At 49.1% G+C, this 24,943-nt stretch overlaps 1 protein-coding gene across 1 annotated transcript in view; it reads right to left on the bottom strand.

Annotated features, from left to right (window-relative positions):
- KCMF1 (potassium channel modulatory factor 1) overlaps positions 1-24,943 on the bottom strand; it is a 459,539-nt gene that overhangs the window by 52,310 nt on the left and 382,286 nt on the right. The window lies entirely within an intron of this gene.

Raw genomic sequence — 24,943 nt, 5'->3', positions numbered from 1 at the left:
ATATTTTCAAATTTACAAAAAACAGTCTGGGAAAATTTCCCCGATAAGCACCTTGCAAAGGGCTTCAAGTCTTGCAGACTATTTTGCTAGAAGACATCCCTTTCAGATCTCAGTGGAAACTACAGGCTGCAATTCCTGTCCCTTTATGCACATGAAGGCCATAGGAGATTGGGCAGCCAAGTTATTAATGCCTAAGGCCAGCGGGGTTCTCCCAAGCGGCCTACCTTTCCCAAAGGCAAGTCACTTTCCAGGAAACATTCTCGTAAGAGATCCTTCTGAAAAGAAAAACCACAGCAGGAAAGAGAACTACTCTTCTTGTTTGAGTCTTAAAGTTGTTTGCCAACACCAGACTTTTCCCTAACTAACAAGAGGATACTGGAGTTCGAGTCCTTCAGTTGACCCCAGGCTGGTCGAGGCCTTCCAGCTAGCCATGCAGACTCTTTTCGGGATGTCCCAGACACCTATGGACAACTCCCAAAGAGGTAAATGGAAGGGCTAGTGTTCATGCAGGTTGGTGACTCTGGCAACTCAATCTGGACACTTCCTGATGCTCCGCCTTCACAGGCTTTGTACTCTGTCCCCAAGGCAAAGCTGAAATGAATCAAAAACAACAGTCCCTCTGTTGCTCAGGCCTCCCTCAGTACCCACCCCGAAGTCAGTAGTAGCGCCACTCAGTAAGACTGCTATGGAGCTGGACACAAGCGCAGTAGGTGAGCATATTGTCTGTGTGGCTAGGGAGAAGATCAGGCTATTTTAAATGATGAACCACTATTTGAATCGCACCCTAGCGCCTACAGATTAACATGCTTGGACGAGGTTCCTCCCCACTCCCCCAAAGGGGAGCAGGCTTAAGACTGATGTGCATGTGGCTGCGTCCAAACTGGGGTGGCGTTTTGAGCACAAAACGGATGGATTAAACCCATATCCGTGACTGGGGTGAATGTTTGATTTGTTACGCATTCCATCCATCATCTTTTTGCTTTTGTCGCTCTAAGTGGGAAGGGTATGCCCAGGCATGGGTCCTGTGCAGACTGTGCCACTGGATTCAAGCTACCTTGGCTGATGAGGGGTGATTGTAGGAGGCTGGCCTGGTTTGTAGTGGATAACTATGGTATTTACACCTTATACCAGGTCCAGTTATCTCTTATTAGTGAAATGTAGGCAGTGTCTAGAAGCCAGGCTCTCTAGAGGTAGCTGAGCAGCCGAGGCTTATCTAGGAGATATGCAAAGGTCATGCAATCCCACACACTACTCACATACATGAAAGAAAATACTCAAGAGTTACACAAAAAAAAAGGTACTTTGTTTTGGTGACAAATGCCAAAAATACCATAGAGACTATACTCCCTTAGGAGGTAAGTAATACATAAATTACATACCCTAGTATGCAGAAATAGGCATAAAAAAAGTTAGAAAACAGTGCAATTAGTGAAAATCACAATAGTTAGAAAAGGGCCTGGGGAAACACAAACCATATACTAAGAAAATGGAATGCGAATGTTGGTTTCCCACCTAGGCAAGTGTAAAGGCTCGCTGGGAGTACTAGAAAACAACAACAAAAAGTATGAGTAAAGTACAGGAACTTTCACAGAACACACAGAAACACGAGAAAGAAAATTATGCAAGAACCAGAAGAGACTGCAAGACACCAACAGTGGATTCCTGGACCTCAAGACCTGTGGAAGAAGGGGACCAAGTCCAAGAAGCACAGAAGATTCGAGGGAGAACAGGAGCGTCTGCTAACTCAGATGAAGGTGCAAAAGAAAAACCATTGGTGAAGTACAATCAGTACTGCACCCAAGAAGACAGATGCTGGTTCCTGGTTGGTGCAGATGATGTCCCACGCCAGATGGAAGATTGCAGTCTGGTTTGCGTCGCTGGAGTCCGCCAAAAAACCTTGGCACACGCAAAGCTTGTGGTTAGCAGAAAATGGCACTGCCCAGGACCAGGAGGGACCTGGTGGATTCAACCAAGGAGGGGAAGTAAGAGGGGGCTCTCAGCAACTTAGAGAGTCCACAGAAGCCCAGGCAGCACGCACAGGAGTCCCACAGCACAGGTACAAAGGAGGTGCAACAGGAGGCCCACACAGCACTATGACATAGGCTTTCACGCAGCCGGAGAACCACTCAGGAATATGGGTGTTGCAGGATAGAGTGCTGGGGGGCTGGAGCTTCACAGTGAACTTTGTGGATGGATGCCAACAAGCCTTGGCAACTGCAAAACATGCAGTGCACTGGGGCACTGTCTTGCGTGGGGAGGCAAGCTCTTACCTCCAACAAAGGTGGACAGTACGCCATCAGGACCACTTCAGTCCACCACCCGCTCGTCAGGAGAGGGGATCCACACAGCCGGTTGTCGATGCAGTGAGGTGTCTGCTGAAGCAGGGGAGTGACTCCTTCACTCCAAGGGAGATTCCATCGCTCTTCTGGTGAAAGCTGAAGACAGGATGTCCTCTGAGGATGCATGACCGCGGAACAGTTGCTGGCAGGAGCTGAAGATGTTATGTTGCAGAAGTCGTATTTGCTTCTTTGTTGCAGTCTGTAGAGTTCCTGGAGGGTTCAGATGTAGTTTCTTCAGTGAGGTGGCGTGGAGGATGCAGAGGATTCCTGCTGGAGTCTTGCAATCCGAATCTGAAAAACCACCCAAAGGAGAGACCCTAAATAGCCCTAAAAAGGCGATTGGTCAGCTAAATGGGTAAGCACCTGTCAGGGGAGGGCTCGGATATCACCTACTGGTACTAGCCACTCAGATGCTCCCAGAGTTCCCTGCCAACTTGGAATCCAAAATGGCTAAACCCAGGGACCCTCTGGAGGAGCTCTGAGCACCACCCCTGGGGTCGTGATGAACGGGGGAGTGGTCACTTCCCTTTCCTTTGTCCAGTTTCGCGCCAGAGAAGGGACTGGGGGTCCCTGAACCGGTGTAGACTGGATTATGCAAGGAGGGCACCAAATGTGCCCTTCAAAGCATTTCCAGTGGCTTGGGGAGGCGACCCCGCCCCCCAGCCTGTAACACCTATTTCCAAAGGGAGAGGGTTTAACACCCCTTTCCCAAAGGAAATCCTTTGTTCTGCCTTCCTGGACTTGAGCTTCTCAAGCAACAGGAGGGCAGAAACCTGTCTGGGAGGTGGCAGCAGCTGGGGCTGTCTGGAAAACCTCAGAAGGCTGGAATGGCAATACTGGGGTCCTCTAGGGAGCCCCCTGATTGCATGGAATCATACAACCAATGCTTGCAAAAGCCTTGTGGTATGATTTCAACATGTTTGATACCAAACATGGCTATGTTATGTAGCTGGACATAGGTAGTGACCTATGTCCAGTACATGCGTAAAATGACGTCCCCGCACTCACGAAGGCCGGGAAAATGGTCCTAGAGGTCGTGGGGGCACCTGTGCTAGTGCAGAGGTATTCCCTCACACACACATGTACTCTGCACCCTGCCCTCAGAGCTGGAGAGCCTGCTGCAGGGGTGACTTATAAGTGACCTGGTGCAGTGTAAATGGCAGTGAAAGGGTGCATGCACCTTTTCAGAGAGGCTGCAGTGGCAGTCCTGCAGAAGCCATTGCATGCCCTATGGGGTGTGGCAAAAGATTTGCTGCAACCCACAGGGATCCCCTGGAACTCCAATGCCATGGGTACCTAAGTACCATTAACTAGGGACTTATAAGGGGGCACCAGTATGCCAATTGTGGCTGAAATCCTGAGTTAACAGTATGCAACAACCATAATTTAAGGAAGAGAGCATAACTCATATATTGGATTGTGTGCTTATTATAATGAACTGGGTCATTAGCAACCTGGAACCAGCACCTAATCCTGATTAGCAGGATCCCAGGAGACACAGTCGAACACACTGACAAACAGGCCAAAAGCGGGGGTAACCAAGTTAGAAAGAGGCTACTTTCCTAAAGTGATTTTTTAAAAAAAATATATTTTATTAACATTTTGTTGCTTTACATTTGTTTGTTCGAGATAATATCTTGCATACTTTATACATGATCACTTAACAATTCACATTTGAGGTATACATTTCCTTTGGTTCGTTACTTATTACCTTGGTGTTGTTTATCATGTTTTATATGTATGTTTGTCACTGGCTTTAATAAACTGTGTTCATTAACATTCTATGTTGTGATTCTCACTCCATTACACTCTAGTTTGGATCTAGTAATTAACTAACAAACTTAAATCCGTTCTGTGCTATAACTTGGGGGAGAAGGCAAAGGAGGAGTAAAACAGAAAAAGAGGGGGAGGGGAAATGAGGGAAAGAGAGATAAACGAGAGTGATAATAGAAAAAGAAAAACAAACCACAAGTGGTCAACTTTACGGCTTTGTGTGAGTGGGGTTTGCATTTGTTAGTGTTTAAGGCACGAGAATACAGTAGCATTGGAGGGTGGGGGCCAGGCCAGGGCACACCAGCGTACAGAGGGGACGGCAGAGCATACACTTAATTCGCCATTTCTAACAGTGGGGTGTCAGTTAACAGCTTGGTCGTTTTCGTATTGCTTCTTGGTCTATCTATAATTTTGGCCACCTTTGGGTACCTATTTGAGAACTTTCCCCACTTGGTCAATTTCTTAGGGTATGCTAGCCATTTCCCGTTACCGCCTCGGGGCTTGCTGATCTCCTGAGTAGACTATCCCAGCTCGTCACTAAATCCTCCCACCCCGGGGCAATGGGGACTTGGCGGATGCCTTTGGCTTCCTCTGCTTTCAGGACCTGTATTTCAGCCCTAGACCATCTTGTAACGTCTCCTTTCCAGTCAGTCAGCAAAGGGTGGTTAGTAGCCTTCCAGCCCCTTGAGATTAGTCTCTTATAGAGGGCCAGGGATAGGCCCAGGAACCGTCTCCCCACCTTTCCGCCCAGCGCAGTCGGTTTAAGACACAGTAAACACAGCTCAGGGGTGGGTTGCAATTCTATCCCCGGTAGTTCGGATAAAATAGGCAGTATCTCCTTCCAACCAGATTGAAGTACTGGGCATCCCCACACCATGTGGTCAAAGTCTGCATTTCCTCCCCAGCATCTTGGGCATGTCCTGGGGGCTCCTCCATATATATGGAACAGTCGGTGGGGTGTGAGGTACGTCCTATGTAAATAATTGTATTGAATGTATCTCAAGCGCGTGTTACGCGAAATCACCCGGGGGTAAGCCAGTGTTTTGTTCCATTCTGAGTCAGACAGTTCCCGCCCGATCGTGTTCCCCCATCGTTCTCTCAAGGACTGTAAAGGCTCTAGTGTTGCCTCAACCTGGGCTCGATATATTTTGGCGATCAAGTGGGGTTCCTCCCCTGATGTCAGCAGTAGGTGCAGGACCCTGTGGGCAGCGGGCTCTGCATTTATTGTGACCCAGTGGGCCTTCAGAGTGTGCACTAATTTCCCGAAAAACAGGAATTGACCCCGGGGAACACCGCCTCCCGATAGGTCTGCAAATCCCTTCAGTACGCCCCCCTCGAAAAGCCCACCTACTGTCTCAATCCCAGCTGCAGTCCAAGTACCAAGCCCCAGGTTTCCCGATCTCTTTCCCCCAGACTCCAGAGCCAGCACCGACAGTGGTAAAGCTGGGGAGTATGGCGGCCCACTCCCACCCTCTTCGCGCACCTTTTCCAGCAAGCCATCGTAACACTTATCATTATATTATTTCCAGGGAGGGCTATTTTCCTGCCTGTCATGTATGCCGCAATCCATGCCGTATCTGTTATCCCTTGGGGAGAACACAGTTCCAGACGTCCTCTGCCCGCCAGCCAGCCGGCCACCCACTGCAGCTGGGATGCCAAGTAGTATGCCTCAAAGTCAGGGGCCCCAGTCCACCCATGTGGGTCGGCCTACAGTTGGTTGTGAGTGCAGTGCGTCTGCGTCTATCATCCCATATTAGCTCCCTGAGCAACACATTCAAGTCGCGGAACCATGCCGGGGGGATCCGCAGCGGTAAATTGGCAAAAAAGTAGAGAAGTCGGGGAAGCATAACCATCTTAGACAGTGCCACTCTGGCCATTACCGATAATTTCAATGAGCGCCAAAACCCCACCGAAGATCGGAGCGCTTTGCCAAGGTCACCATCCCTGAGGTCTCCCAATTCGTGGAATACTTGGATACCCAGGTACTTAAAGGTCCGTGGGGCCAGTTCAGGTCTATCGGACATTCTGCTGGGCGGATGCAACCAGGTGTCAAGGGAAACACACGTTTTGCCACGATTAAGGCGCAGTTCCGATACTACCCCGAAGTCCTATAAAACCTCTAGGGCCCAGGGGAGCCCGCTCGCTCCGTCCCTAAGGTAAATCAGTATGTCATCTGCATACAGAGAGACAATGTGCTTGGTCGGCCCCCATTCAATCCCCCTACCCACACCCTCTCCACGTAATCGGGCCGCGAGAGGCTCAATCGCCAGGGCAAACAACAACGGGGATAGGGGACATCCCTGTCTGGTACCACGGAACACTGAGTATGCACTAGAGATTGTTCTACCCGTCTTCACTCTCGCTAGTGGGGATGAGTATAATAAGTCCACCCATCTAGCCCAATTCTCCCCCAGGCCCATTTTGAACATTGTCACCCGTAGATAGTCCCACCTAATCGAGTCAAAAGCCTTCTCGAAATCCACCGCCAACAGGATCCCAGCTGGCGGTTTCAATTCGTCTGGCATGTGTAAGATGGAGAAAATACGTCTGAGGTTCAGGGAGGTGCTGCGGCCAGGGATGAAGCCGTTCTGGTCATCGTGTATCAGTGTGGACATGTGGGGGAGAAGTCTGCCAGCCATGGTCCTGCTGAGGATCTTGAAATCGCTGTTTATCATCGATAATGGGCAGAAGTCAGCCACTGATGCTTCCCTATTGGTTGTTTTGGGGAGTGGCACTACTAGTGCTTCACACAGCGTGCACGGTAGTCCTCCACACTGTGCCGCTTCCGCGTACATCTCCGCCAATCTGGGGACTAATAAGGACTTATATTTTTTATAGAAATCCATAGGGAGACCGTCCGTGCCACGGGTCTTCCCAGGGGCCAGCTGAGCCACCGCATCGCTTATCTCTTCCGTAGTCACCGGCCTCCCTAGGTTGTCCCTTTCCTCTAGGCTCAGCACAGGCAGGGGGATCTGCATCAAAAAATTGTCAAGTGTTCCCGTCTCCAGATTGTTAGGCCTCCTATACAGGTGCATGTAATAATTTCTAAATGCGTCATTAATGGGGCCTGGACTGAGTCTACGAATCCCCTCTCTGTCTAGTACGCTTGTTATGGGTTCGCTGTCTCCATTCGGACGTACCAGCCATGCCAGAAGTTTACCCGACCTCCCCTCTTCTGACTGTAGGGATGCCAGGTATTTTTGCGTGCTGTGGCATCTGAGCCGTTCTTCTACTTGGGAGTGTTCCCTGCGCGCTCGGTCATGCTCTTCATCTGCTTGTACTACCGGGCCCTGTCTCAGTTCCCCCTCGTGTATGACCTTCTCCAGGGCAATTAGTTCCCTCTCTAGTGTGTGCTTCACCCCAGCCAACTGCCCAAGGCAGAAACCCCTCGTCACCACTTTGAGTGCCTCCCATTCCATGGCTCTGGAAGTAGTGGATCCCTTGTTGGTTTCAATGTATTCTATCAGGTGGCAGCGTAGCGCCTCTCTGTATGCCTGGTCCTCAAGCGCCGCGGGGGCCAGTCTCCATGATGGTATGGGGGGGTCTGTCCTGCGCTACCCTCAACGTTAACAATAATGGATTGTGATCTGATATTGTACGGGCAAGATATTCGGAGTGGGTCACACTTCGGGCCAGTCCTGCAGTGCAGACCATCCTGTCAATTCTGGTGTGCACCTGGTGAAGGCCCGAGTAAAACGAGTAGTCTGACTGTCAGGTGTTGCATCCGCCAGGCATCTACCAGCCCCCAAGAATCCAGCCACTCAGCTAGTCTTTGTGCTATCTTGGTTGATGTTGCCCCTTGGAGTGGCGGGGTGGACCTGTCCATGTTTATATCTAGTACTGCATTGAAGTCCCCTCCTATTAATACTTCCCCTGTGTGTTGGCGAGTAAGGTGTCTAGACAGGCTCGTCATGAATGAAACTTGGTCCTGATTGGGGGCATAAAAGCAACTCAAAACCAGAGGGGACCCGTGTACATCCCCTCCAGTATGACAAACCTTCCCTCTTTATCTGTGTTGGAGGAATCAATCGACAGGGGGACTCCCGCTCTAATCCAAATCAGGACGCCTCTTGCATAAGCTAAATATTCTGTAGCAAACACCTGCCCCCTCCCCCTCCCTCTTAGTTTCTCACCCTCTCCCGGTGCCAGGTGGATCTCCTGTAACATAGCCACCTGCACCCCCCTTCTCTTTAGGAAGGAAAGAATTCTATGCCTCTTGGCCGGAGTGCCCATCCCCCTGACATTCCAGGTTATGATATTGTAGTCTGCCATTTTAATCTTAGAGCCTGATAAGGGTGGGCCTGGCGCGCCCGGAGTACTGGTTGGTCCCCCCGCATTCTCGTGCCTTTACTGCGGTCGGACCACTCCACCCATGTTGCCGATTTAACTCGTAACTGCAAACCCCAACTCCCAAACCCCAGGGCGCATCCGGAACTGTAGGTTGCCCATAAAATTGTGCAACAGTGCAAACTTGATCAAACACATAACTGCAATATTCGCCAGCCAAGTCGGACAGGCGAGAGTCAAGTCAGGTAGGGGTGGCCAGGTCCGGAGGGGCCACATGTTCATTCGGTATATCCTGTCGCTGAGCGCCACCGCAGGGCAGAGCTAACCGAGTTAGTCAGCTGTTTGTGGGGTCACCCTCGGAGCGCGGGACAAGCCCTCGGAGTCTCCAACAGAGGATACGATTGTGTCATCGGACTCTTCTTCAGAACCCTCCTGGGGGGACGCTTCTCCACCTACTCGGGCTGCCGCCTCCAAGGCCGCCCTCCTGCCCGTCTCTCTCTGTGTCTGCGTTGGCGCCAGTCGTGGGTGATCTCTGGATCTCTTGCCCCCTCGGCGGGTCTTGTTCGTTCCAGGGCTCTCACGCGCGGGTCGCGCCGCCTGGGATCCGCACCCCTCGAGCCATTCCCCCTCCGGGGTTTGGAAGAACGTAGTCTTCCCCTCCACAAACACTCTTAGTCTTGCTGGGTAAAGCAGCGAGTACTGTATCCCCTCATCTCGCAGGGCTCTTTTGACCGCAAGGAATGAGGCGCGTTTATTCTGGACATCTGGGGTGAAGTCTGGGAACAGTGTCACTTCCCCATTGGCTACTTTGAAGGGGCCTGTTTCCCAGGCTTTCTGCAGGAGGATGTCCCTGTCTCTGTAGTGCAGGAGTTTAGCAATTACATCACGGGGAGGCCTACCAGGAGCAAGGGGTCTCGACGGCACTCGATGCGCTCGCTCTAGTGTGTAGAAGGGGGTCAGGCAACCCGGTGCGACCACTGCACTCAGCCACTTCTCCAGGAATTCCACCATGTTCGTCCCTTCAGTCCCCTCAGGAAGGCCCACCACGCACACATTATTCCTCCTGTTTCTTCCCTCCGCGTCCTCGGCCCGTTGTTCAAGCCTTGCCACTCTGCCGGCCAGAGAGGTTACCTCTGCCGCTACGTCTTTCTGCCTCGGTACGACATCAGCCAGTATTGTTTCCGTTTCTTTAACTCTGTCAGCCAGTTTATGATGAGGCCCACCTCTATCGCCACCTGATTGATGTTGCGCTGCAGTGTTGCCTTTGTGTCTTCAATAGCTCCCAGTATCTTATCTAGGGTGTCTTGCACTTTGGCTTGTGACTGGCTCTGCAATGCCGTCTCTTTGTCCCCAGGTGGTGCTGGAGGGTCCATGGCTCTGTTCTTATGTCTGCCCTTAGGGGGCATCGGTCAGGCAAGGGGGGCATACCCCAAAGGGCCCGATATGTGGCCCGAGGGTCTTTCTGTTTTTTGCTTCTAATTTGTTCGCTCGCTTCAGACTCAGCTGCTTTAACCACTGAACCCGGGTAGTCCAGACCGAGCTCCAGGCGACCCACTGTCCGTCCCCAGCGTCTAGGCCCAAAGGGGAGGGGACTGCGTTAGCCAACCGTGAGTGGTTGCCCCCTGCCTCCGTTCTGGTTCATCCACGCACTCCTTCGTTAAGTCCCACTCCGCCAACCGGGATAAGGCACGCACCGCAACCGCAGCTTGGTTGTCTCCTCATGCGGGGCACTCACCCACTCTTGAGTGTTTCTACTGTGTCCAAGGCAATTCTCCTGGCCGCGCCCATAATCCTCAATCAGTAGTCGATGGTGCTTCTTGGCCTCCCGCAGCTCCACAGGCCCATCGTGCTAGGCGATAAGTTATAATCTCCTCTTTGGGCGCGTCTCCCCTAGGGGGAACCCCTGGGGGGTCAACACCCCTCAGCGACTCTCCAGGCGGCCCCCACGTCAGGCCCTCCGTCCGCCACACCATCTCAGCGCTTCGGCGCTCCGCCAGGGCTCCGCTCCGGTCAGCCCCAGGGGAGTCGGAGCTGTGTTCGCTCCGCTGGTCCCCAAAATGAAGGAGTCCAAGGGCCCTCAGCCCCCACCAGTTGTTCTGGGTCCCTCGATCCAACAGAGGGGCCCGGGCGCGGTCGCCGCCAGGCCGTCCACTCCGCTCCCGCCGCGGCCCGCGCCAATACTCGAGGCCGCGGCTCCAAGGAGGGGGAGGGGCCGCAGGCCTCCACTCTCGTCAGCTGGGCCGATCCGGACCGCAGCTTGCACAAGGACCGCGGCGAGAGCCCAGCCGCGCCGCCCAACCGTCCACAGCTCGGCGCCCGCGCCCCGAGGGAGGGCAGCCCGGGCTAGCGCGATTAGCAGGATTCTTCCGGCCGGCCCCTCCGGAGCTGAAGAATCAAGCGTGCGCCATGTTCGGAACCATGGCCGCGCCCCTCCTTTCCTACAGTGATATCCTCAAACTGGTCCTAGAATGCTTGTTTCCGGTCCAGGGAGGATCTGGTCTGGCAGATCGGGCCGGACTGTTCCCATGGGGAGCAGGGTCAGGACTGATGTGCATATGGCTGGGTCCAAACTGGGGTGGCGTGGTGAACACAAAAACTGATGGATTAAACCCAGATCTGTGATTGGGGGTTAATGTTTGATGTATTCCGCATTCCGTCCATCATCTGTTCTTTTTGCTTATGACCCTGTACATGCTTGCTTAGGTGCTGGCTCCAGGTTCCTAATGACCCAGTTCATTATTATAAGCACACAATCAAGTATATGAGTTGGATGAATGCAAACTGGTTAGCTAAGGTTATTGCTATGATAGCCTCTTCATTGGCTAGTTTATTCCTTGGAGAGGCATGAATGGCCATGCATGTTGTGAGGGAGCATTGAAGAATGGGCAGAGTACCCTGACTGATGAATGGCAATAGTAGTTCCCATGTCAACAAGGCATTTCATTAATTCAAAGGACCATTTTTCTAACCTGTGTTACCATTCTCAAGCCCATTTATCTACTGGATCCAGGCACTCTATTGTGCCTCATGGGCAACAGTTGCAATAAATGACTATTTTTCTACCATATTTGCACACAGAGTACTTAGCAGGCTGCATTCCCGGTGTCATTCTTTATACTAAATATGAAGACTTTCATTTTAATGTTACAAAAAGCAGCTTCCATCACCTGCCACTTATGTGGCATCCAAGGTAGTACTACTACTCTCTACCACTAATGCCGCATTCAGGGTACTGGCGTATACTGATGTACACCGTGGTGATTAACATCATCTTGGACTCATACTAAGCACTGTCTAATATAGAATAGCTTCTTAATTATGGGCCTTTACAAATTATGAGCTGAACGCAAGTAAGACCAAAATTCACAACTTTCAGCCATTAAGGGTGTAAGAATAGTCCAAGTGAAGTATGGAGGTTTGTGGCTAACCAAACAGTATGATAAATTAAAAAGCAACAATTATAAGGCAGGTCTATGGGACAGCAACCACATCTAAAGTGGAACGTCTACCTCGGATTTCACTGGGCCAGTGAAATCTAGTCAACATGATGTTACTACCTAAAATGGTATATTTTATGCAGGACATTATGGTCTATGACTCCTGCCCACTTGCCCTGGTTATTTCTCAAACAATTAGATGAAGGCCTGTCACCTTTCATTTGGTGTCGTAACAAATCCAGAAGTGTGCGTTTTTTTCTTTAGCTGCCCCTCATCAGAGGAGGATGGGCATTAGCAAATTAACAGTTGTATTACCAAACAGATTAGGATTTGCCATTTGCTTTACTTGTGAGGACCAACTTTGATATTTCCTGAATCACATATTTATCTACATGCACTTTATGCCCTTTTTCTCGTCTGTTGCCATCCCAAATATTAATCAAGGCATGTTAAGTAAAGGTGTATCACAGCCACAAGATGCAGGGTGCAACATCTGCAATAATTGGATACTGAGACTATGTGAATTTGCTCCATGATGGAATCATCTGGTCCTTACAGGGGTTTCTATGGTTCCTAGAGGTTCGCCATTGCTCAAAATACGCTTACAATTTTTGATTCAGTTATAAATTCACAAGTTCTCAAATCTTCTATGTCTGCAAAAACAGTTCTAATTTGTAGGCACACATTTTCTTCACTGTCAACAATTAGGAGACTATCTGAATACTGTTACAGCAGACCTGCAAATACACAATTCCTCAATCTAATAGAGCACTTGCTTATATAAAATTTTAAATTCATATCAATTTTTCTTGGACAGATAGGCTACAATAATGAGCCAGAAATTGATCAGACTGGGTATCTCTTGCTTCTGGTGTACGGAGACTTTAAGCAGTATCACGTCTTCTGAGAGTTGCTGTAATAAAATTGTTCTGAGGGGTATTCTAGGGATTTTGGCATGTATCTGTTTGCTTTTTGTCCATAGCATATATAGTTACTGTATAGAACAAGAATCCATACTGAAGAGTTAAGGTTCATAGCTAAATGTAGCAGAATGATACTGGATGTGTAGATTAAGTTAGGGATGTTACTTTTTTTTATGTATACATACAAAAAACAGTTCAGGAAATCACACAGCAGGCAAATTTCTATTAACCACAGAAACAATGGGTTCTTGGTGATGGTGTTCCAAGAGACATTACAATCTATGAAGACGATGTAGCTAGTATAGAGGATTCACATGGGTGCTTAAGTTCATGAGTGTTATCAATAAAATGTAATTATAAGAAAATTGTTCATATTGTGGAAAATTGTTCTGTTATTAGGATGATATTTAAAGATATGAAGCTGATCAAGGAGAAGTTTCCTTAACAATAGGAACGGTTAGAGGTTGGAAAGAACCTAGGGGAAGATGTACCAAACTATTTTGCATGCGCAAACGGTGTGAATCGCAAAATTCAGCCGTTTGCGAATGCAAATATGCCTTTTAAGATGTATGAAAGGCATTCGCAGTGTGAAAATAAGGAATCTTTAAAATAGCGATTCTTTGCAACTGCGACATGACTCTGCGTGTCGCAATCTGCTTATCGCAAATAGAGACATGATTTTGCGAATCGATATCTGCGTAACGCACATTGCGACCTAGATTTGTGAATCACAGATAGCGATTTACAAATTCATGACTATTTGCGATACGCAGATTGCTATACGCAAATTCTATTTCGCAATGCGATGCATCAAAAATTCGCAAATAGCGGATATTCGGAGAATGGCCTTTTGCACATGCAATTTACCACAAATTGAAATCCGGTGGTAACCAGGTGCAACCTATATAAAGATGCCCAGAATGACTCAGCCTCTTTTCGACAATGGCAGCAATCTACGTGATGGCGAGGAGAATGAGGATACTGGCAGGTTTGAGGAGAGGGAGGAGGAGACAGGAGCGCATTTTTAGAGTGCGCACAACCCTTTTTGACCAGACAGAGGAGGAGATATATGAGAAGTACAGGTTAAGCTCAGCCATGGTACTTGACCTGGTAGCTGATCTACAACCCATACTGCAGCACGTCACACACAGGACCAATAGTATACCAACCCATGTGCAGGTATTATGCTCCCTTCACCTATTAACCTCAGGGAACTATCAAGGAGTCATAGCAGCAGCAGGAGGGGTCTCACAGAGCGCCCTCTCACGATTTTTCAATGCATTTCTCAATGCCATGCTGAGCAGAATTCAACAGCACATAAGATTCCCCAAAACCCCACAGGAGTTACAACAGACAAAAATCATTTTCTACCAGATTGCCCAATTCCCACATTTGATAGGTGCCATTGATGGGACTCATGTAGCTATGTGTCCACCATCTCCCACCAAGTAGATTTATTGGAAATGTAAGAATTATCATTCCATGAACATACAAGTGATTAGCAATGCCTCCACCATCATAACCGATCTCGTGGCCAGATATACAGGTAGCACACATGACTCCTACATCTCTTGCCACAGCGGAATTCACACAAGAGTACTAGCTGGGGAGTTTGGCGAAGGATAGCTACTGGGTAATGTAATAGTTGACAATGTTGCATTGATGTAAACGTGACGTCAGATATCACAAGTACTCATTTTACTCTCTTTTCATTCCAGGAGACAGTGCCTACGCAGTGCGGACCTTTATACTGACGTCCTATCTGAGCCCTGCAACGCCAGCCGAGACGAGGTACAATGCTGCACACAGGGCAACCTGCAGTGTTGTGGAGAGGACCTATGGACTGCTGAAGAGCCGCTTCAGGTGCATCCATAAGAGTGGAGGTGCTCTACAGTACAGCCCTGAGACGACCTGCAAAATTATGGCTACATGTGCTATGTTGCACAACATTGCAACGACAAGGGGCATACCTGTGGGACCACGGAGCTGGTCTCAGATGAGGATGGTGATCCCTTACCACCCCTTCACCCAGTAGACAAGAGCAGTGCAGCAAAGGGCAGGCAAAGATGTGCTGATATCACAAGCGACCATTTCTGATATAAGTAATGACAATACCACTTCAATTTTATGTATTGCTGTAGGTAGCATCTTTATTACCTTGACTTCAAGTAACGTGTGAATAGGACATAGCTATGCACTATAGGCAAACATGTGCGAGTAACATTGTCACACTATTAGCATCAAAGTATAACTGTATTGCTACATGTTAAGCTAGTCCCCTGTACCACTCAACATTACTTCCTACGTCCACGCACTCCACTTGAGTGCTCACTGGCCTCGCTGGCACCTCTTGTAGCGGGTTCAAAGACAGTATTGTGTCTGGTACTGCAGCGCTTAGGATCCATCACAGGGGCTGTAAAACTTCTGAGGCTAGAGAGCTCCTCACTATCCCCACCACCCAGTTAACTATTTGAAGCACTCCGTGCTGTCTTCATCGCATCCAGAACATTGGTGATTTTCACCAATCCCTGTGCAATCTCCCGACTGCAATGCACCATCTCCTCCTGTATGCCCACAGCATGTTGTGATATCAAGGCAGTTGAGCTAGCGAGCCGATTGACCGATCTGCAGAACCCATCAAACCTTCCTATAAATTGGTGACGGCGCCTGGTGGCTGACAAGCTCCTGCTGAATCTCAGGGCAGAGTTCTCTAATGGCGTTTGTCATCTCCTTTGTGTTTTCTGCTGATGTTTGCTGTTCCTCATGCAGCTTGCACGTTTTCATTCAGAGACTCCAACTGATTGCGCATTGATCCCATGTTTTCATGGAGTGCATCACAATGCAGTACTCCCATATTGTCATTGTGAGACACCAACTGCCTGTGCATTGACCTCATGTGTTTGCATTGCAGGTGCTGCACTTTCAGCATGGAAGCTTCAAGGCGGCCAAAGATAAATGGGCCCTCACCTTTGTTGGTGCACTGTCTGCGTGCATCGTGACACCTCTTGATTGGAGTGAACTGACACTGGGGCAGGGACTGGCGTCTTCCTGTGGATCTAGCCTCTGGGGGTGGCGTGGGTACTTCATCTGGCATTTCATCTGAGTCCAGGTTATATTCTGGGAGAGGTAACACCCTTGCCCTGCTTCTAGTTGTTGCAATACTAAAGGACTCACTGGTGTTTGAGTCGGATTGTGGCTGTGTTTCGCTATCCCCCACATTTCCACCTTCTACTGCAGAAGGACCCGGGACATCTACAACGACAATGTGCAGCATGTCATTTTTGAATATTTCACAAAATGTTGCACAATTGTAATAAATGTACAGTAACATTGTATCACTATGAGTCATTTGAGTTGTTCCTCTGTGTGGCTGAACACTAACTTGCTATATATGTGGTATTAGCATTTTAGGGGTGTGGACTACCACTCCCACAAGGCATTGTTGCGTTGTATGTAAGATGTGGCATGGAATATACTTATCACAATGCATTGAGCTAACAGCTATTTTCTAGGGGGCATTTGTACATGCACATATGGGGATACACATCATTACTGCCCTTACCTTTGCTGGTGCTGGGTGTCAATGTCAGTGACACCACTGACAGCTTCAGGAAGCAGAGTGGACTCCACCATGTCTTCCATTGGTGTGGACGGTGTGTGGGTGGTCCTCCTCCGGTGGTCCTCCTCCGGTGCTCCTTGCCTCCTTTAGCCTGCTGGAAACCCTCTCTTTGGCATGGGAACGCAAGGTGTACCATGTAGGAAAGTACCATCTTGCCTGGCATGTTATCCCCATAATTCACTGTATATATGTTGTTTTAGTCCTTGTGTCACTGGGACCCTGCCAGGCAGGGCCCCAGTGCTCATTGTATGTGCCCTGTATGTGTTCCCTGTGTGGTGCCTAACTGTATCACTGAGACTCTGCTAACCAGAACCTCAGTGGTTATGCTCTGCTTTCCAAATTTGTCACTGACAGGCTAGTGGCTAAATTTACCAATTCACATTGGCATACTGGTACACCCATAAAACTCCCTTGTATATGGTACTGAGGTACCCAGGGTATTGGGGTTCCAGGAGATCCCTATGGGCTGCAGCATTTCTTTTGCCACCCATAGGGAGCTCTGACAATTCTTACACAGGCCTGCCACTGCAGCCTGAGTGAAATAACGTCCACGTTATTTCACAGCCACTTAGCACTGCACTTAAGTAACTTATAAGTCACCTATATGTCTAACCTTTACTTAGTGAAGGTTGGGTGCCAAGTTACTTAGTGTGTGGGCACCCTGGCACTAGCCAAGGTGCCCCCACATCGTTCAGGGCAAATTCCCCGCACTTTGTGACTGCGGGGACACCATTACATGCGTGCACTATACATAGCGTCACAATGGTAACTCCGAACATGGCCATGTAACATGTCTAAGATCATGGAATTGTCACCCCAATACCATTTCAGGATTGGGAGGACAATTCCATGATCCCCCGGGGCTCTAGCACAGAACCCAGGTACTGCCAAACAGCCTTTCTGGGGTTTCCACTGCAGCTGCTGCCAACCCCTCAGACAGGATTCTGCCCTCCTGGGGTCCAGGCAGCCCTGGCCCAGGAAGGCAGAACAAATGATTTCCTCTGAGAGAGGGTGTTACACACTCTCCCTTTGGAAATAGGTGTGAAGGGCTGGGGAGGAGTAGCTTCCCCCAGCCTCTGGAAATGCTTTGATGGGCACAGATGGTGCCCATCTCTGCATAAGCCAGTCTACACCGGTTCAGGGATCCCCCAGCCCTGCTCTCGTGCAAAACTGGACAAAGGAAAGGGGAGTGACCAGATCTCTGCCATCTTGGAAACAGAGGTGTTGGGGGCACACTGGACTGCTCTGAGTGGCCAGTGCCAGCAGGTGACGTCAGAGACTCCTTCTGATAGGCTCTTACCTCCTTTCTTGGTAGCCAACCCTCCTTTTCTGGCTATTTAGGGTCTCTGCTTTGGGGACTTCTTCAGATAACGAATGCAAGAGCTCACCAGAGTTCCTCTGCATCTCCCTCTTTGCCTTCTAACAAGGATCGACCGCTGACTGCTCCAGGACGCCTGCAAAACCGCAACAAAGTAGCAAGACGACTACCAGCAACATTGTAGTGCCTAATCCTGCCGGCTTTCTCGACTGTTTCCAGGTGGTGCATGCTCTGGGGGTAGCCTGCCTTCACCCAGCACCAGAAGCTCTGAAGAAATCTCCCGTGGGTCGACTGAATCTTCCCCCTGCTAACGCAGGCACCAAAAGACTGCATCACCGGTGTAGGAAAGTACCATCTTGCCTGGCATGTTACCCCCATTTTTCACTGTCTATATGTTGTTTTAGTTGTATGCGTCACTGGGACCCTGTTCACCAGGGCCCCAGTGCTCATAAGTGTGCCTGAATGTGTTACCTGTGTAGTGACTAACTGTCTCACTGAGGCTCTGCTAATCAGAACCTCAGTGGTTATGCTCTCTCATTTCTTTCCAAATTGTCACTAACAGGCTAGTGACTAATTTTACCAATTTACATTGGCTTACTGGAACACCCTTATAATTCCCTAGTATATGGTACTGAGGTACCCAGGGTATTGGGGTTCCAGGAGATCCCTATGGGCTGCAGCATTTCTTTTACCACCCATAGGGAGCTCTGACAATTCTTACACAGGCCTGCCACTGCAGCCTGAGTGAAATAACGTCCACGTTATTTCACAGCCATTTTACACTGCACTTAAGTAACTTATAAGTCACCTATATGTCTAACCTTTACCTGGTAAAGGTTAGGTGCAAAGTTACTTAGTGTGAGGGCACCCTGGAGATCCCTATGGGCTGCAGCATTTCTGTTGCCACCCATAGGGAGCTCTGACAATTCTTACACAGGCCTGCCACTGCAGCCTGAGTGAAATAACGTCCACGTTATTTCACAGCCACTTAGCACTGCACTTAAGTAACTTATAAGTCACCTATATGTCTAACCTTTACTTAGTGAAGGTTGGGTGCCAAGTTACTTAGTGTGTGGGCACCCTGGCACTAGCCAAGGTGCCCCCACATTGTTCAGGGCCAATTCCCCGGACTTTGTGAGTGCGGGGACACCATTACACGCGTGCACTACATATAGGTCACTACCTATATGTAGCTTCACAATGGTAACTCCGAATATGGCCATGTAACATGTCTATGATCATGGAATTGCCCCCTCTATGCCATCCTGGCATAGTTGGCAAAATCCCATGATCCCAGTGGTCTGTAGCACAGACCCTGGTACTGCCAAACTGCCCTTCCTGGGGTCACTGCAGCTGCTGCCAACCCCTCAGACAGGCATCTGCCCTCCTGGGGTCCAGCCAGGCCTGGCCCAGGATGGCAGAACAAAGGACTTCCTCTGTGAGAGGGTGTTACACCCTCTCCCTTTGGAAAATGGTGTGAAGGCAGGGGAGGAGTAGCCTCCCCCAGCCTCTGAAAATGCTTTCATGGGCACATTTGGTGCCCATTTCTGCATAAGCCAGTCTACACCGGTTCAGGGACCCCTTAGCCCTGCTCTGGCGCGCAACTGGACAAAGGAAAGGGGAGTGACCACTCCCCTGACCTGCACCTCCCCTGGGAGGTGTCCAGAGCTCCTCCAGTGTGCTCCAGACCTCTGCCGTCTTGGAAACAGAGGTGCTGCTGGCACACTGGACTGCTCTGAGTGGCCAGTGCCACTAGGTGACGTCAGAGACTCCTTCTGATAGGCTCCTTCAGGTGTTAGTAGCCTATCCTCTCTCCTAAGTAGCCAAACCCTCTTTTCTGGCTATTTAGGGTCTCTGTCTCTGGGGAAATTTTAGATAACGAATGCAAGAGCTCATCCGAGTTGCTCTGCATCTCTCTCTTCACCTTCTGCCAAGGAATCGACTGCTGACCGCGCTGGAAGCCTGCAAACCTGCAACATAGTAGCAAAGACGACTACTGCAACTCTGTAACCCTGATCCTGCCGCCTTCTCGACTGTTTTCCTGGTAGTGCATGCTGTGGGGGTAGTCTGCCTCCTCTCTGCACTAGAAGCTCCGAAGAAATCTCCCGTGGGTCGACGGAATCTTCCCCCTGCAACCGCAGGCACCAAAAAGCTGCATTACCGGTCCCTTGGGTCTCCTCTCAGCACGACGAGCGAGGTCCCTCAAATCCAGCAACTCTGTCCAAGTGACCCCCACAGTCCAGTGACTCTTCAGTCCAAGTTTGGTGGAGGTAAGTCCTTGCCTCACCTCGCTAGACTGCATTGCTGGGAACCGCGACTTTTGCAGCTACTCCGGCCCCTGTGCACTTCCGGCGGAAATCCTTTGTGCACAGCCAAGCCTGGGTCCACGGCACTCTAACCTGCATTGCACGACTTTCTAAGTTGGTCTCCGGCGACGTGGGACTCCTTTGTGCGACTTCGGGTGAGCACCGTTTCACGCATCCTCGTAGTGCCTGTTTCTGGCACTTCTCCGGGTGCTACCTGCTGCTAAGAGGGCTCCTTGTCTTGCTCGACGTCCCCTCTACCTCCTGGTCCAATTTGCGACCTCCTGGTCCCTCCTGGGCCGCAGCAGCGTCCAAAAATGCTAACCGCACGATTTGCAGCTAGCAAGGCTTGTTGGCGTTCTTTCGGCGGGAAAACACTTCTGCACGACTCTACAAGGCGAGAGGGATCCGTCCTCCAAAGGGGAAGTCTCTAGCCCTTTGCGTTCCTGCAGAAACCGCAGCTTCTCCTGTCCAGTAGAAGCTTCTTTGCACCCGCAGCTGGCATTTCCTGGGCATCTGCCCATCTCCGACTTGCTTGTGACTTTTGGACTTGGTCCCCTTGTTCCACAGGTACCCCAGATTGGAAATCCAGCGTTGTTGCATTGTTGGTTTGTGTCTTTCCTGCATTATTCCTCTAACACGACTTCTTTGTCCTTAGGGGAACTTTAGTGCACTTTGCACTCACTTTTCAAGGTCTTGGGGAGGGTTATTTTTCTAACTCTCACTATTTTCTAATAGTCCCAGCGACCCTCTACAAGGTCACATAGGTTTGGGGTCCATTCGTGGTTTGCATTCCACTTTTGGAGTATATGGTTTGTGTTGCCCCTATCCCTATGTTTCCCCATTGCATCCTATTGTAACTATACATTGTTTGCACTGTTTTCTAAGACTATACTGCATATTTTTGGTATTGTGTACATATATCTTGTGTATATTTCCTATCCTCTCACTGAGGGTACACTCTAAGATACTTTGGCATATTGTCATAAAAATAAAGTACCTTTATTTTTAGTATAACTGTGTATTGTGTTTTCTTATGATATTGTGCATATGACCCTAAGTGGTACTGTAGTAGCTTCACACGTCTCCTAGTTCAGCCTAAGCTGCTCTGCTAAGCTACCATTATCTATCAGCCTAAGCCGCTAGACACCCTATACACTAATAAGGGATAACTGGGCCTGGTGCAAGGTGCAAGTACCCCTTGGTACTCACTACAAGCCAGTCCAGCCTCCTACAACCGGTCCTCTGGGTCCCCTCTCATCCTGACGAGCGTGGTCCCTGGAACACAGGAACTCTGTCCAAGTGACTCCCACAGTCCAGTGACTCTTCAGTCCAAGTTTGGTGGAGGTAAGTCCTTGCCTCCCCACGCTAGACTGCAAAGCTGTGTACTGCGTGATTTGCAGCAGCTCCGGCTCCTGTGCACTCTTCCAGGATTTCCTTTGTGCACAGCCTAGCATGGGTCCCCAGCACTCCGTCCTGCAGTGCACAACCCTCTGAGTTGTCCTCCGATGTCGTGGGGCCCTCTTTTGTAACTTCGCGTGGACTCTGGTTCACTCTTCTTCTAAGTGCCTGTTGGGGTACTTCTGAGGGTGCTGCCTGCTTCTGTGAGGGCTCTCTGAGTTGCTGAGCGCCCCCTCTGTCTCCTCCTCCGAAAGGCGACATCCTGGTACTTCCTGGTCCTCAGCAGCACCCAAAAACCTCTACAGCGACCCTTGCAGCTAGCAAGGCTTGTTTGCATTATTTCTCCGTGGGAACACCTCTGCAAGCTTCATCGCGACGTGGGACATCTGCCTTCCAAAGGAGAAGTTCCTAGTCCTCTTCTTTCTTGCATAACTCCAAGTTTCTTCCATCCAGAGGCAGCTTCCTTGCACCCTCATCCGAGGTTTCCTGGGCTCCTGCCCCCCTGGACACTGTCGCGACTATTGGTCTTGGTCCCCTTGCCTTGCAGGTCCTCAGTTCTGGAAATCCGTGGTCAGTGCACTGCTGGTGTTTGTTGTTCTTGCAGAATTCCCCTATCAGGACTATTGTGCTCTTTTGGGGTAGTAGGTGTACTTTACTCCTACTTTTCAGGGTCTTGGGGTGGGGTATCTTGGACACCCTGACTGTTTTCTCACAGTCCCAGTGACCCTCTACAAGCTCCCATAGGTCTGGGGTCCATTTTTTATTCATATTCCACTTTTGGAGTATATGGTTTGTGTTGCCCCTATACCCATGCTTGCCTATTGCCACCTATTGTAATTCTACACTGTTTGCATTACTTTCCTGACTCTTACTTACCTGATTTTGGTTTGTGTACATCTAACTTGTGTGTAGTACTTACCTTCTTACTGAGGGTACTCATTGAGATACGTGTGGCATATTGTCATAAAAATAAAGTACCTTTATTTTTAGTAACTCTGTGTATTGTGTTTTCTTATGATATTGTGCATATGATGTAAGTGGTATAGTAGGAGCTTTGCATGTCTCCTAGTTCAGCCTAAGCTGCTCTGCTATAGCTACCTTCTATCAGCTTAAGCTGCTAGAAACACCTCTATTCTACTAATAAGGGATAACTGGACCTGGCACAAGGTGTAAGTACCATTGGTACCCACTACAAGCCAGGGCAGCCTCCTACATACCATTGCTTGCATATCTCCTCAACAGAGCGCTGCTTAACACCAACTGCGCCTATTTTGGTCTGGATATCTGACCACAGTTTCCTCTTCTCACTTTCAGGTACCTGGAGTGAGTTCTTCCCAAAAAGTTTGTCTTGGTTCCGGACCACCTCCTCAGTGAGCACCTCCAATTCTTGCTTGTTGAATTTGAGCTTGCGCTTCCTGTCTCCTTTCTTCTTTACATTCCCATCCTTGGCCATGTTGCTGTTTGGTCCTGGCTCGCTCACAAGGCCTCTCTTGTGCTGGGCTGTGTCTCTCTGCCTGTTCCTGTGGGTGTGGCTCCTGGAAACAGCATGGGCTGACTCACTTCCTGGTTGGGATGTCATCTGCCTGGTCTGGTTTGCCATTTTCACAATTTGCAATTTTCAAATACCGATTTGCTAATTTATTTTTGGTGATTTGGTATATGCAACGCGCAAATTGCGTTTGCGAATTTTAAGAAATCCCTATTACCGACTCTCAATTTTGATACATCCCATTTTGCATTTCTAAAATAGCGATTTCTTAAAATTTGCTATTTAAGAAATGCAAACCGGGAGCTTGATACATCTGGCCCCTAGTTTCTGTGAAGAACAAAGTACCAAGATTGGACTTGATCTGATATTTAACAAAACATGTCATTGCCAAGTTTGAGTCTCTTGTGTAGGGGTATTTTGTGTAGTGAAGAGTAGTGAAGGAACTTTTCTGAGATTGAGGAACCTATTTTCAGCACTGGTGAGTGTATACGCCAGTACCTCGCGAAGGGTGGGGTTTTAGGTTGTAATGGAAAGGTAAGCAATGTCCAGGAAGGCAAAAGTTATTTAAGCTTTTGAACAGACCCACTAATTTAGGTCACAACTGTGCCATATTCAGTATTGTACTGGTGGTGTACTGCATATCACACCTTGTATGAAGTTTGAAGCTATAAGATGCTTTAACTGTGACTGGGCATGTGGGAAGCCTTTTAAAAGCGCATGGATTCAAATGTGTTAGTGGCAAGGCAGAGTTTTTGGGAAACTTTGGATGTAATGTGTAAGGTTTGAATTTGTGGTTCAAGCCTCTTGGTAGGATCATGCAGCTAAATTAAAACAGAGTGTGGTGCAAAGGGGATTGAGAACAGGTGCAATTTACAACCTAGAATATAATGTTGCCTTGCACATGGTCTGTTTTGCAATCATCAGTACTGGAAAGAGAAATGATACAGTGATCTCTGAAAATCAAGCTGGATGTCAACTACTTGAATCTTGCAGGTATAGAATTGTACTGTGTGTCTGTCCGGAATGAGAACGAGGTCCCACCATTGTTAGATTTTCTGAAATAAGGGATAATCAGGAGTGGGCCTCATCTAGAACGGAGCTGCATAGTTTTGAAAGTTGAGGCAAAGTTTATGATGAAGGAGTAGTGGTTCTGTAATGTTAATGAATGGCGAACAACACGTTATGCTTTAAATGTGAGAGTGCTAGCAATGTGCAGTGAGTTAAGGAATGGAGGGCCTATAAGCTGTGTTTAGGGACATCTATGCTAAGGAGTTGGCTGAATGTTGTATTCTGGATTCTCTGGAGCCTCTAAAGTAGGAGAGAGACACTAATGTTCAGCTACAGACATAGTCAAGACATGAAACAATATAGAGATGGTGACCACTTTGAGAAAAAACGTACGTAAAGGAAGCAGCAGTACAGGGTCTGAATGATATGCACTGCTTCCTTTGTAACTTGATTTACTTGTGCTACACGTAACAGACAGGAGATCATGTTTACTTCCTCATTCCTTGCCTGATTTGAGAGGATTTTGAATGCTTAGAATTCTTGAAGCCAGATGGAGGGCTGATGCTTGGTACACCTCCTACGTTTAAGTATCTCAGTTTAGTTTCAGGTGGGTGCTATATTCAGTGCCCAACAGGTTTGAGGTAATGGCTGGTGGCACAGGGCCTTAAAATTTTGTCAGGTTTCAAGGTTCAATTAATCAATCAAACAGTACTTGTAGAGCGTGGCTTATCACCCGACGGGTCTCAAGGCACTGTTGTGGGCGTGCTGATCACTCGACTAGCCAGGTCTTGAGTTCTTTCCTGAATTGCTTCAGTGATGTGGACTGCAGTTGAGTGGGAGAGTATTCCATGTCCAGGCTGCAAGGTGGGAGAAGGATCTGCCTCTGGCCATGCTTTTCCTCATTTTGGGGATGTTGGTGGGATGGGAAGACCGGAGATGCCTGGCAGGGGTGTAGAAGGTCATGCAGTGGTTGAGGTAGTCTGGTCTGATGTTGTGAAGTGCCTTGTACGTGTGAGTCAGTAGCTTGAAGGTTATGCTTTTGTCGA

This window comes from Pleurodeles waltl, chromosome 1_2 (genome assembly GCF_031143425.1).
Source record: "Pleurodeles waltl isolate 20211129_DDA chromosome 1_2, aPleWal1.hap1.20221129, whole genome shotgun sequence".
NCBI classification, from domain to species: domain Eukaryota; kingdom Metazoa; phylum Chordata; class Amphibia; order Caudata; family Salamandridae; genus Pleurodeles; species Pleurodeles waltl.
Note: the sequence above shows the minus strand (reverse complement) of the source record. Positions and strands in the feature narration are given on the sequence as shown.